The 13,320-nt window shown below is 34.1% G+C and overlaps 1 protein-coding gene across 3 annotated transcripts in view; it reads left to right on the forward strand.

Moving 5' to 3' along the window:
• The first annotated feature begins 462 nt into the window (after positions 1–462).
• The window catches only part of LOC105216913 (uncharacterized), a 97,827-nt gene continuing 84,969 nt past the window's right edge, over positions 463–13,320 (forward strand). The window contains exon 1 of one of the 3 annotated variants that reach the window (XM_029043298.2): positions 463–1,253. The gene's annotated coding sequence lies outside the window, so the exon portion shown is untranslated. The remainder of the gene's footprint in view (positions 1,254–13,320) is intronic. The other 2 variants (XM_011191664.3, XM_011191665.3) reach the window with 2 other exon arrangements.

Consider the following 13,320-nt stretch of genomic DNA (forward strand, 5'->3'; position numbering starts at 1 on the left):
GCTCACGGCGCTCTCAATTTATGCTTATGCTCCAATGCGATGGCCGGGTGCAAGAAACGAGCGCGCTACTTACTTGCTCGCTACACACATAGTCGATGTTTACTTTGTCCGCTTGTCCTATGCACGATGACAGCAAGAACCAAACGATTACAACAACAACATCATTCGTGCGTGTGCGTATGTGACGACCAGCTGCTTTTGCTCGCTGGCTGTTCGACTCAACGGCACGCGTTCCCTTGCCAACCGACGAACAAATTATGCTGTTGCCGCAGCCACTGACTACCAACAACGCTCTGACGCCAACACCACCACCACCACCGCCAGCACCAGTACGACCATCACAACGCCAACGCCAGAACCACCGACAACGTCACCGCCGTCGTCATCGTCATTGCCTCTGCTCTTTGCTTTGCTTTGGTGCTCTGTTTATTGGTGGCCCATGTCGGACACTTGGCTCGACTTGCTGTGCTGCCGAGGAAATTCAGTCATTACAGACGCGCGCGCTAAGAAGGTTCGTTACATACGGATATTCACTGTTAGCGAGTGATTCAAATTTTTCAAATTCAAATCTAACCACTGTGTATTTGAGGAAAAAAAGCTATAAAAAATATTTTACACGTGTATTTGTGTGTATTTTCGGGTTTGGCACAGACCATAGTTAATCGCCGGTGATTGAAATCGAAAGTGTTGCACGCAATTAATGACACATTGAGCTTTGGCTATAATTAAAGGTTGCTTTGTTTTGGATAACTGTGCCGCGTAAATTGGAATAAGTTGGATTTGGAAAATACCAAAAATAACGGTTAAATGTTTAAAACCTTTTAAAGTGGATTTCGTGAAATATTTACTTAAAAAGTGCACAATTTTAATGAGCTTTCAAGCTACATCTGTATCTACAAATGACCGACCCAATTTAGGCTCGCATTAAAATGTTTTGAGTGTTTGGCTCACAACATTAACGATTGAAGTGATTTTTATTGCCAAAAACGGAAACAACAAAAAGGAAACAAACGTAAAACTAATTTTGTCGTGTGTACGTAAGTGTTTGCCTAAAATTTAAACTCAGCGGTAATTGTGTGTTTAGAAGAGTGTTACTAACGGTTAATTGTAAAGCGCACAAAAAAATAAGAATTTTAAACAGCGTGATCATTACGAATTCTCGCAAGCTTACTGTAACATAAAAAAGTGATCATTAGTTTTCAGTGTCAAGCGAGCAACGGATTTATTGTCCTCTTGGAATGCGATCAAAGTAGGTACATACTCATGAGTATTTATAAATTTACCTTCAGCAGTATAATTGCTAATTAAATTCATGATTCTTAATCATTAAGCGTACCCTATATTCTATATTAAAATAAGGCACATTGAAACCAGCTTAAGTACTCTTAAATCGAAATGTCTGCTTGAGTCCATAGTTAAGCTCCTTAAGTTCTGAAATGATTATTGTACGTGAATATGAAATAAAAAATTATTTAATGTATGGAGAAAGATCTTAAATCAGCTGTATCATAACCTTACCTGTATACCTTTCTCTAGGAAACATTTTTAGATTTAGAGGCTGAATATTTTTGACATAGGTTAGACAAACTCTCGTTTCTAAAAAGATTGTTCAAATCGTGCAAGTGAAATAAAATACTCTACAAATACCGGCCAATACAATTTTCGGTAAAAAATTCTGCTTATAAGCTTATTCTTCAGTTCAAATATTATTTCATTAAGTAAAATGCATAGATTTAAAATTTTGGGAGCTAGAACATCTTTACAGTAGTGAAATCATTAATGAAATTTATTTTTTATTTTATAATTTATTTTTTGTTACGAATGAATTAAGCGACCATACTTAATTAGAAGATAAGTACAACATTTTCATATACATATGTATATGATTAAGTGATCGCTTCGTCTAATAAATTGAAACATAATTTTGCTGATTGTTCTTTGGTGTTATTGAATCATTGTTTTGAGTACCTAAATTATATTACGAATCCTCGTAGTATGATGCGTTTGCCGTAAATTATTAAGCAATTCATTTAAAGATTTCAGTTATTTTCAAAAACCATAATACTGCTCGGGATCAAGTTGTAGAAATCAAAAGTGTAGCCCTAAATCATCTGAAGTAATTTAACACAAGATCCTAGCGCTTTAGAAGAACTCAGCAACATTTGGTCCTTTTCACAATCAATATTTTCCAAACTCAATCTTTGTACACTGGTATCGGAAAGAAACAATAAAATGCAACTTACTTTATACTTTGTAACTGTAACACCCGGATTCTGATATTTAGTTCATAATTATTTACCTTTAACTAGTATTTTTTCGGCAGACTGGCATTGGTCAGATTTAATAGTTTTTGAAGTTCACAGAAAGCATTGTATAACTTAGCAACTCATAGAAGATGAGCATTGAAAAGTTATTGTCTGATCTCGACGATTTTTGCAGAAGTGGTGCCAGAGATGATATGCATTATTTGTGTAAAGTTTTATTCCACTATCTTTATTGTTTCCTAATGTTATTTATTATAAAGTGAACGAATCAAATGGAATTCAATATAGAGTTATTTGGGAAGTAGGTGTGGTAGTGAACCGATCTCGCAGATTTTTTCCCTGTCATCAGGGTCTCAAGAAAATACTATATACCGAATTTCATTGAAATCGGTCAAGTAGTTCTTGAGATGTTTCTGACGCTTTTCGGATTTCAAATATGCTTGTCATCCTGATCACTTTGGTATATATAACCCTATATCTAACTCGTTCAGTTTTGGATGTTACAAACAACCGTTATGTGAACAAAACTATTTACTCTCTTTGCAACTTTTGATGCGAGAGTATATATGAAATTAATTTTTCCTTTTTGAACAACTTTCGGCAGTGATTTTCTGATATCATTACTTTTTGTATTATAATATAGTAATGTTCTTTGTTTGTTGTGATTTGTTCTGAATCAAATATTACTGTTCTTTTTTATTCCATCCTCTCGACAAACTTTATGATTATTATTTCCATCTCGAAAACGGACATGCATTTTATAGAGATCTGATTCCCATAGGTATTTCTGTAATATTAATACATAACAAATGAGAACAACAAACAACTGACAAATATTACGTAACCCAAGATCAGTAAAAGAGAAAAATAATTATGTTGGTCAGGTTGATATTAAACTTAATAATTAATTCTCGGGTCGGGTTGATATCGAACTAAATCATCACATATCCATTATCATCATTGAGAGATATCTTCATGTTTCTTAAGTTTAAGAATCAACAAAAAGTGGTGCCCACACTATATTTTGTGTTATCAATCTGGAGATCAACAACTATATTTTATTTATATTTTAACTGAAACATAAACAATTATGACCAATAAGATTGCGAATTATGCTATTTTATAAAAAAAATCGTCCGTACGTTTATACGAATCCAATGAGATTTTATATTTAAATTCAACTAAGAAATTCCTCACAAAAAATGGAAAGAAAAGAAAACAACCACACAAAAACGAACACTGCGTAAACATTTAAGTTGCGCTGCATAAACAACTAGATCTATTTTCCCACACCATCTGGCTAGTAAATCCCAAAATGCGCCTGAAGTCAATAATCCCTATGAAAAATGTGCATGTCGATCAGCGATTTGTAGCTTTCAGTTGTAGGCGATTTGTTATTTTAGATTTGATTTAATGTTACTTTGTTACTAAATACACTGCTACTAAAAATGCACTGACTTACGAGTCACTGTATGTATGCGTGTGTGTGCTTGAGTGTGTGCGCTTCCACACAATCCCAGTGAGCTCTATATGTCTGTATTGCTAGTCAAACATTTTGCAGTCAAGGAAACGTCACAGCGATCAATGGAGGTTTTTCGAAAAGAAAGATGAAAATATCGACACGCCACCGTTGAGTGGATGATTATTTTTCGAAAAAAAATTATTTTTAATTTAAAAGCATGAAAATTGTGAGTGCGAAGTGAAAAAATCGAAAATGCATCCATCAAAGTGTCAGTACGACTGTCGGCAGTTTAAGCACCCACAAAGTGGTTGGAGAAGTTGAGAAGTGATTTTCAATAATAAAAAGCAACAACAAAAGGAAAAAACACAAAAAAAATGCTGTCAGCAACAATAATAAAGCAGGAAAAGTAAGCCAACAGCGCTTTGACGCATACAACAACAACAAACGCATACGAATATATACAACAGGGCGCGCTGATGGCGTGAAAATCGGGGCAGCAGCAACAGCAACAACAACTAATGCAAGTGAAATGCGAAAACATAGTAATGACAGCAATGGCAGCGGCAGCAGCAACGACAGGGCTAAATGTAAATTTTCGCGCATTTTTCCACAATCGGCGCACACACAAACACATACATACTGCTAGTCAAAAATGTAGCGCTGTTTGGCTGAAATATATGAACAATCTGCATATATGGCTGCTGGTTTGTATGTGAGTATGTGCGTATGTGTGTGTGGGAGTTACTTTGCGTACCGCTGTTGAATTTTTATGCACATGCATTTGACTACAATACACCGCGCTATAAAAAACGAAATCATTGCGAAAGGGGGAAATCGAAAAACCAACAGTCAAACTGGAATTTCGAAATGGGAAAAATCAGAGCACGCGTCAAGCTATGCAGCGCGACGCACAGCGGCTTGTGTAAAAAAACGCTGAATTTTTAAGCAAGAACGCGCTGAGAAAAAAACCGCTCCGCATGCATACGGAATGTATGCGTAAATGCTTAGCACATGCAGCGCCTCAATTATTTTGGTGTTTTCTGTTTTGTTTTTGGCGACGAAGGAACCAAAAAAGAAAAAAAAAAAACAAAAAACTAAGAACGAAAAAATGATCCCATTGAAATGGTAAGTCAAAAAAACAGACAATGAAAACAATTTGTCGCTTTTAGAAAATCCTACATGAAAACACCGCACCGCAACACCCGCGCGCAGCCAGCAACACCAACAACAACATTGCCTTTACGGCTTATGCTTAATGAAAATGCCAGCAACGCGTTGCCCGCGACCGGCGGCCACGTCGCCCTTGGAGCGCGCACGTAACTGTCAAATACACGGCAGCTCATCCGCACTTCAGCGCATATTGTTTATGCATAGCTATGCATATCTGTGCATATGTACGTATAGTTTGTGCATATGATTGCCGTCGCCTACTCAGCTATTAAGTGTGCGCGCTGATTGATTTTTATGGTGTGCACCGCAATTTGCTTGAACGCGCGCAATCTTAAGAGAATTTCCCAGTTTGAGGAATTCCACACAACATCACGCCGAATCCACCCAACTACTACAACAAAGTATGTATGTGCTTAGTGCGAGCGATTGAGTGTGAAGCGAGTGATGCCGGCAAAGTGGTCGTTTTAAATACCCTTGGCTGTTAATATGCACTTCTCCATGGAACAATAAAGCCAAACAAAAACACAGCGAGCCAACACCACAAAGAAGTAATTTGAATAGTCAGTCATGCATTCGATGCGAGTGTATTTCCATTTGTGATGCACTGTGGCCAAGGGTGCTGTGGTAGTGGTTTAGTAATTTGCACCTCACCCACTGACTAATGAAAATTCCAAACGCAATCTCAGCAGCATTGGCATTGGTTTGATTTGTTGCTGCCGCTGCTGCTGCTGTTGCACTGCTGACTGGCTGCCAATGATGCTGATAATAATAATGAATTTTGCGGAAATTGCTGCCCTTAAGCGTGTGCAGTTGGCCCTGTCGTCGGTTGTTGGTGCTACATATTTGCGTGCTCTCGGGGACAGCAAATCAATGATAATTAAGCATGTCATAGGATGTGTGTGTGTGTTTGTAACTCTATAGTTCTAAGTTTCTCGGTATTTCTATTATATCTCTGTGCAGCAAGCTTATTTCTGTCTATGTCATCCGTTCGCCAGCACAGCTATTCTTGGCCACTGCAGCTTTGAAGCTCACATCGCTTGCTCCTTATACTATGTGGGATTGTTTCACCCAGTCAACACGAAGTAATTTTTGGAGGAAACTAATAAAGTCCTGCTTAGTGCTGGTATAATGAAAGCTACAACATTGTTGTTATAAGTGAACATTATACCAATTAAATAATGAAGATCATATTTCGAATAATCTGACGATAGTATAGAAAAAAATACATAATACTATTTTGTAAAATTTTTTTATAAATTTCATTCTATAATCTATACCATGTTTTACATGCTCTACTTACTCTTATATAATGAACATTTACGAATTTTACATTATTTTGCTTTATATCAGAAATAATTTAAATATTGACTCGTGATAGGTAATATACGATCATCATTTGCTTTGTTGTCTGAAACAATCCCAGATAATTTCAACAGGAAGCCGTAACTGTTATCAATAATAGCTAAAGCTTTGGGGTTTTCTAGTAAATTACGTGGAATTGGATGGATGTGGAATTTACGGAAATGCAGTATGCTTCTGTAATACTACCTAGTTTAACGTAGTGTAATGTGATATGTGGCTTGAAATGAAATTCTCAAAAATAGGAAAACATTATTTGAAATTGCAATATTTATGATGAATTAGAGATCACTGTAATCTGGAAATCCTTCTTCAACGGAAAAAAATTGTTTGGTACTTTCTCGATTCTCAAGAACTTTTACTTCGGAATCTATTTAAATGAGTCTGACTCTCTTGGAATTAAAGAACAATTCTGTCAAAAGAGCGTTTTCTTCGCTGCTTCGATTGGAATGACAAGCCGAAAAAGACATTTTTAAAAGGAACAAACATTATCCAATTTCAACAAATTTGGGATGATCTCGGGATTTCAGGAATTTCCAAATCTGACTTCAATTATAACATTTTCAATTCCACTTTCTCGATTTTAAAAAAACCTTCCACTTTGAACTTGTCTAAAATATTCTGAATCTACTGAATAAAATCTGGAAACAAGAAAATACGAATCAGTAATAAAAATAATTAAAGGAGTTCATGAGGATTATTTAAAGTTTTATTAAACGAATATTATTAGGACCGGCCTTTTACTGTATATATTTCCGTTAAAAAGATTGTATAATTCTATTGTAGACTAGTACAATTTGTACTTAGTACAATTTCCTAAAATTTTCATAAATTGTGCAAAACTTGAACTAAATATTCTTCAAACTAACCTCACTATAAATTATTTTCTTGAATTACTTAATAGTTAATAAATCTACTGAATATAATTTTCCTTTAGGATGGTATCCACCTATTAAAAGGTTTTTTGAAGTGGATTTACAGTAGTAGGGCTCTCCATATGTTCCCCAAAGTCAATACAACCATCACTCCTTAAAGAAAATGTCACGAAAATAATAAGTAAATATAGTTTGTTTATGTTTATAGTATAGTTTAATTAAGTATTTTCTTAAATCTTCTTTCAAAGAATTCTTCCATAATGAAAACATGTTTACACTCTCTGTCGTTCTAATGCCATCGATTTCAAGTTAACTAATTATTTCAACAATGCAATACTGGGTACAGTTTATAAAAATAAGTGCATTATCTAAGCGTATTTATATATTTTTATACTCTCGCTGCACAAACTTATTTATATATGTAGATATAGAGGCAACAATATACCAATATTGTATGTAGCATACGAACTCTTAACGAATAAATCACTTAACGCGACGAAGTATATTAGTAGTGACATACATGATTTTACTTTACACATATACGTATGTGTGAGTACTTCTCTACAATAAAGGGGGAGCAAGCAATATCGAGAAAAAGTACCGTAAGTAAGTAAGGACTTGCCCATCGAACAATTTTTTCATACCATTGACACTTTATCAATCGGATAAGGAAATGGATTAAATTCTCGCTGCGCTACTTTACATGCAGACACACACATATACAAACTCATGCGGTTGGAAGCGCTTAGTTTCCCCTATAAGAAAATGCGAGCATATCTACATACATATATATGTATATACAATATATGGAATACTAATCTCAATATGTAAACGTCTCTATATCTGTAAGTGTGAAGTGCATGGTGGGGCAGACGCGTTGTTAATTATTTGCTCTGTGGCAAAGTGTAAATCCAATATTTTTCTACAACACTGTCATAATGCGGTGAGGGTGTCTGCGTTGAACTGCAAGGCGCTGTAAGATATTGTAAGACGGCACAAACTTATCTACTTGCATACATATATACAATATATGTTCGTAATAAGCTTTGTTGCACTTTCCAATATCTTAAATGCACTTGCGGTTTTCACTTTTAGTTATTATGATGAATGTTGGCTCTTACATGCTGTGAGCTGCGCATAAGTGTTTTAGTTTGAAAATTTTATTAGTAAAATCGTTTGCCACCCTCAAATCAGTACGTGTATTTTCCTAACACATTGTTTAATTGCTCTCATTTTTCGGCAAAATCGCTTAGACACTCAACACACATTGAGTTGATTGATTTTATTTGCCTTGGAAAGCCATACAATTTTGTGTGCTTACGGCATTCATTTTGAGTGTCGGTTGTTTGTTATTGGATTAGGAACACTTGTTCGCCCACAAAATAACGGTGTATTGTTTGAAACACTCATTTTATGTAATGTATGTAGGTGTGTGGGCAGTGAAATATTTTCTATATTTTTAGTACAAAAGCCGCTCTTTTATACTCGAAATTCACCACAGGTGATTTTACAGGATTTTATTTATTGGTTCAAGCGACTTCAACTGTCGTTTTTTGTTGATAACAATTAAATCTTGATCGATGCTTTTTTGCCATTGTAAAAATAATTGTATTTTATTTATTTTAAATTTTTTTACAAGCCATAACATTATTGTGGTATTTGTTAGTGATAGAAAATAGTTTTGTTTTCAATTGTTATTTATTCTCTTCATTGTATTTATTTTGAGTAGAAACGTTTCACTTGTTCGTGAATGATGAATGTTTATTTAATTGGCTTGATTAATTTTTTATTGTTTGATGACTATGTTGAAATATTTTTAACAACAAATCAGAACTATTGTTGTGTTTTTATTTATGTAACTTAGTTAGTTTGTGGTACATGTACACTAATATTCAGTGAATATAAATAAAGTGAGAAAATATTTTTTTTTTTTCATTAAAACAAAATAATTTTCGAAATAATAATAATAATATTTGATTCAAATTTTTTTAAATAATTCGTACATTTAACCAGCTAACTTAAACTAAAATATTTGCATATTCGATTTTGTCTTATTAGACTTACCAAATACTTAATATTAGTTCTTATTTTCACCCGCTTTGTCTAATCGTGTCGTTGTATACATCCGATGGAACTCGACCTGAGACTTGTTCCACACTTTATTTTGATTTATTTTGACAAAAAATGTATTTGTTTTTGAGTTCAGCCCAATGATTCTTAATAGTATTGAAAACTGAAGATTGGCAGGGGAACTAATCCCTGAAGATGCGGCAATTATTCTTCAAGTTACTGTTCAGTTGTAAACTTCATTATCAATTGAATAGAGATCTTGAGATTGGCTAGAGCAGAACACCTGCTTATTGTATCGAAATCCATACATCATCAGTTTGTAATGGGTCTTCGTTGTTCTGAAAAAACGCTGACAGATCATTTCATTCTCGGATGAATATCATAATTTTGGATTTTAGCTTGATGCATATTTTATTACGAAAGTTTTAAAATAATTCTACTTGGTTTCCAACGATCCTAAGAATATTTTATAATTTCAATAATTTGTTTTGATTTTTTACTCTTTTTTCCACTTCAAGTTTTGTGATCCCAAAGAAATTGGTTCCTTTATCGTAAATATTCAGCCTGAAGCAATGGAACACTTCGAACAAGCCCTTAATTTAATGACAACAGTGTTACCAGACGAAAGAAATATTATTTTATATCTATGAATCAAAAAATACTTTTTACGTTCCTCTAAACAGGAGTGTATCAAGTTAGACTTCGCGTTGAAATGTTCATAAATATAAGAATCTAATTTTATATACCGTTATTTGGTAGAAAAGTAGCAATTTGAACCAAAAACTGTAGCCACGTTACATTATGGAAGCTTTTTAGCTTTCTTCTATTGTTTATCGATCATATTCCTTTCTTTTGTGAATCACATGTCTACCCTATGATAAGCTTAAGTGCTTTCGTTTCATTTTTTCTAAGTTGAGAAAATCAAACGTCGCTCCCTAAAACAATCTTGCTCAATTAGGCCGATCATGTTTAATAAAAAAATAAATTTTAATCCACTTGTGCTGACAATATCGCAGCTATAATTGCTTTCTATGATGAACTAAGAGCAATTGAAAAAACCCGTGAATCAGCAGTTTTGTAATAAAAACTTCTGAGTGTGACTGACAGCATGCGGCGCGTGTGGGCCTGCAAAATGTCAATCATGATTCTCATACAAGTCTGTCGTATATAAATGTATGCATATTGTGTTATTGAGCTGTGAGTTAAAGCACATACATTCTTTATATATTAATAATGGCTTTGGCGCCAGCGGCTTGAACACACAATGATAGATATGTCAAAACATTGAGTACTTAATTGTTCGAAAAGCAAATTATATACATTTAATTTTAACTTGGGAAGCTACTCTTTTTTCGTGTTTAAATAATGCCAAGTAACATTTTAATTAAGCTTATTTTCCTTATTAGTGGAATTGTATGAAATTTGGAGCACTATTTGAATTTTGATTTCGGATTATGTGGCAAGGATCTTTATTATTTTGTAATTTGTTTGACAAGCCGCTCTAAGAGCCTAGTAAAATATTGATATTTCATTTACGTCGAAATACCGCAGGCAGCAGCAAGTAAAAACAAGGAATGTATAGACACATATAATCACATATACGCCATACACGAAGAAACACACACACATACATATTCATCTAATAACGTGTGGGCGCCCATTACCGAAGCGCAATGCTGCGCAAAGAACTTCCAGCGTTGAAGTGCTCACATTTTACAGCTTCCAACTAGCGCCGGCAGGAAAATGAAAATGCGCATCATCAAGCTAGCGAGTGAAAATCCTTTTGATGTCAGCGCAGATTACGCTGCAGGCAAACGATGTGACACGTTGCCACCGTCGCCGTGTCGCCCCAAAAATAGTCGCAACGCTGGCGCTGTGCGCGTTAAAGAAAACAAAAAACACATATGAGATGCCATCGTGTGAAACAGTTGCAAAACTAGTGTTGTTATTGTTACATTGCATGTGTGTATGTATTGCGCTAGTGCCAACTAGTCAGGAAGGATATCAGTTTACAACGTGGGTTTGCTGACTAGAATAGGAACTAGTCGGGGAAAGCAGCAGACTTATTGTAATTTTTTCAAAGTTTTTTTTTTAAGGGACAAATACACCAAACACAAAAAACAACAACAACACAATTATGCAGAATCTGAACAAAATTCACAGTAAAATTGCTTCTGGTAATTTAAATTGAACCAAAAATTTATATAACAGTTATAGACTAGTAGGAAAGTGGTTAATTTCGGAGTGATATCTAAAAGCGGACATCTCGTCAAAGCCATCGACACTTGAAAAATACCAGTTACTTATATAGTAGTCGTTTGACTAGTTGTGCCTACAGTTTACTTCATTACAGGTTACCTATGTATGTATATGTGAGCAGAAAGTTATATATGTTTATACGCACACATGCATTATTTATATTGCTGCCATAAATTTGTTTTTCATGAAGTTACAAAGTTTAACTGCATCATCCTGCAAGCGAAACAAAATTATTATTAAAACAGCGAGAATATGCAATGGAAACGTTGAAAAGCTAACACATACAGTTACATATGAATATATACATATGTGCGTTTGATTACTTCTATGTGTGGGAGAACAGAAAAAAAAATTTTTTTGAAACTATTTTTATTAGGAAAATTTGGAAATTCAAACGAAAAATGCTAATTCGTTGCCAAAAATACAGACGAAAATAGTTCTGTTATTTGTCCTTGAGTTAACAAAAATTACTGGTATATGTATATATACAGTTGAACTTCCCTAATTCAGATCTCCATAATTCACAAAAAAACTTTGGGTTAGAGAGATTTCAAGTTATTGAAGGTAATTTGTATGAAATTTGACTTTTATTGCCAATTCAAGAGATCCAGTTATAGAAAACTTCGAGATATAGAAGTTTGAGTTATGAAAGCTCAACTGTAGAAGTCTCTTGATTATTGAGGAAACTAAAATTAATAAATCAAATTATGATATAGGAATATATTCCTTAGAGATATCGAAACTCTGAATTGTAAAATAATCTCTGGAAATACATTGGTTTCTTCAGCCCAATCATTTAAGTTTTTGCCGATAAAAATTCGGTTGAAAATATCTCGCATACAATCATTTCAATAGCACTAATGACTTGATCGTTTGGTTGTGGTGTAAAAACAATCACTTTTGTTTTTTTTTTTTTTGTAAGGCTTGCTTTCACCTTGTGACGACTATTTCATTAAAGTTGGGAAGAGATCATAGTTCTGTAGCGCTCGTTCGTGTAGACCCTAAGAGTTCTGGTATACACCATTATGGAATTACGCATCTTGTCTTTGCTTCTGGTCTAGTCTAGTCAAAGAAATCGGTTATGTGAAATAAATATAAATTATTAGTGAAAATTATTGTCAATGTTCACGATTGGTCTATTAGAAACCTAAATATAGAGTAATCAGACGAGTTTAGGATCTATGCTTCCCTTTAGGGGTTACATGGGTTTCGTGGTTACAAACAATATTTTTTTTGTTTTTTGGCTTATTAATTTCTACTATTATCCTAAATTTTCAAGTCGATCCGATTAATAGTTTCGGAGATACAGCCTATGGAAGATGTGCGCTCACAGTCAGGTATTATTCTTACTCAAAACTTTAAACTCGTTTTTCTCGGAACCGTGTTTTCAAAGTCGGTTGTCAAATTTTCTCGAAAACTACTCAACCGATCTGGATGAAATTTTGCACAGGTGTTCAGATACAATTTACTAGTGATTGAACGAAGGATTTCATTTGTTTCAATTACAACTATTTAAAAAAAAAAGCAAAATGTCAAGCAAATTTTAGCGAAATTTTTATTTTTGGAAAAATGTCTGCCAAAATTCCATTTTTTACTTTTTTGTCTTTCATTCCTTCAAGCACGAGTTTATGGTCTACCTAAAACACTTATTTTTGTTTTTTTTTTTTTATTTTGGATGATCCTGTCAGGACTTATGCTGACAACGCGGTCTCACCTTTTACCGAAGGGTCAACGTAAATGACGTCATAATAGAGGAGTTTTAATTTTTTTTTTTTTGAAAACATCAGAAATTATTTTTAAATATGTATCTATAAGACATAAAGAAGTTTGAATTAAATAAATAATTTTTTCCTATAGGAAA

Source organism: Zeugodacus cucurbitae, chromosome 3, assembly GCF_028554725.1.
Source record: "Zeugodacus cucurbitae isolate PBARC_wt_2022May chromosome 3, idZeuCucr1.2, whole genome shotgun sequence".
NCBI classification, from domain to species: Eukaryota; Metazoa; Arthropoda; class Insecta; order Diptera; family Tephritidae; genus Zeugodacus; species Zeugodacus cucurbitae.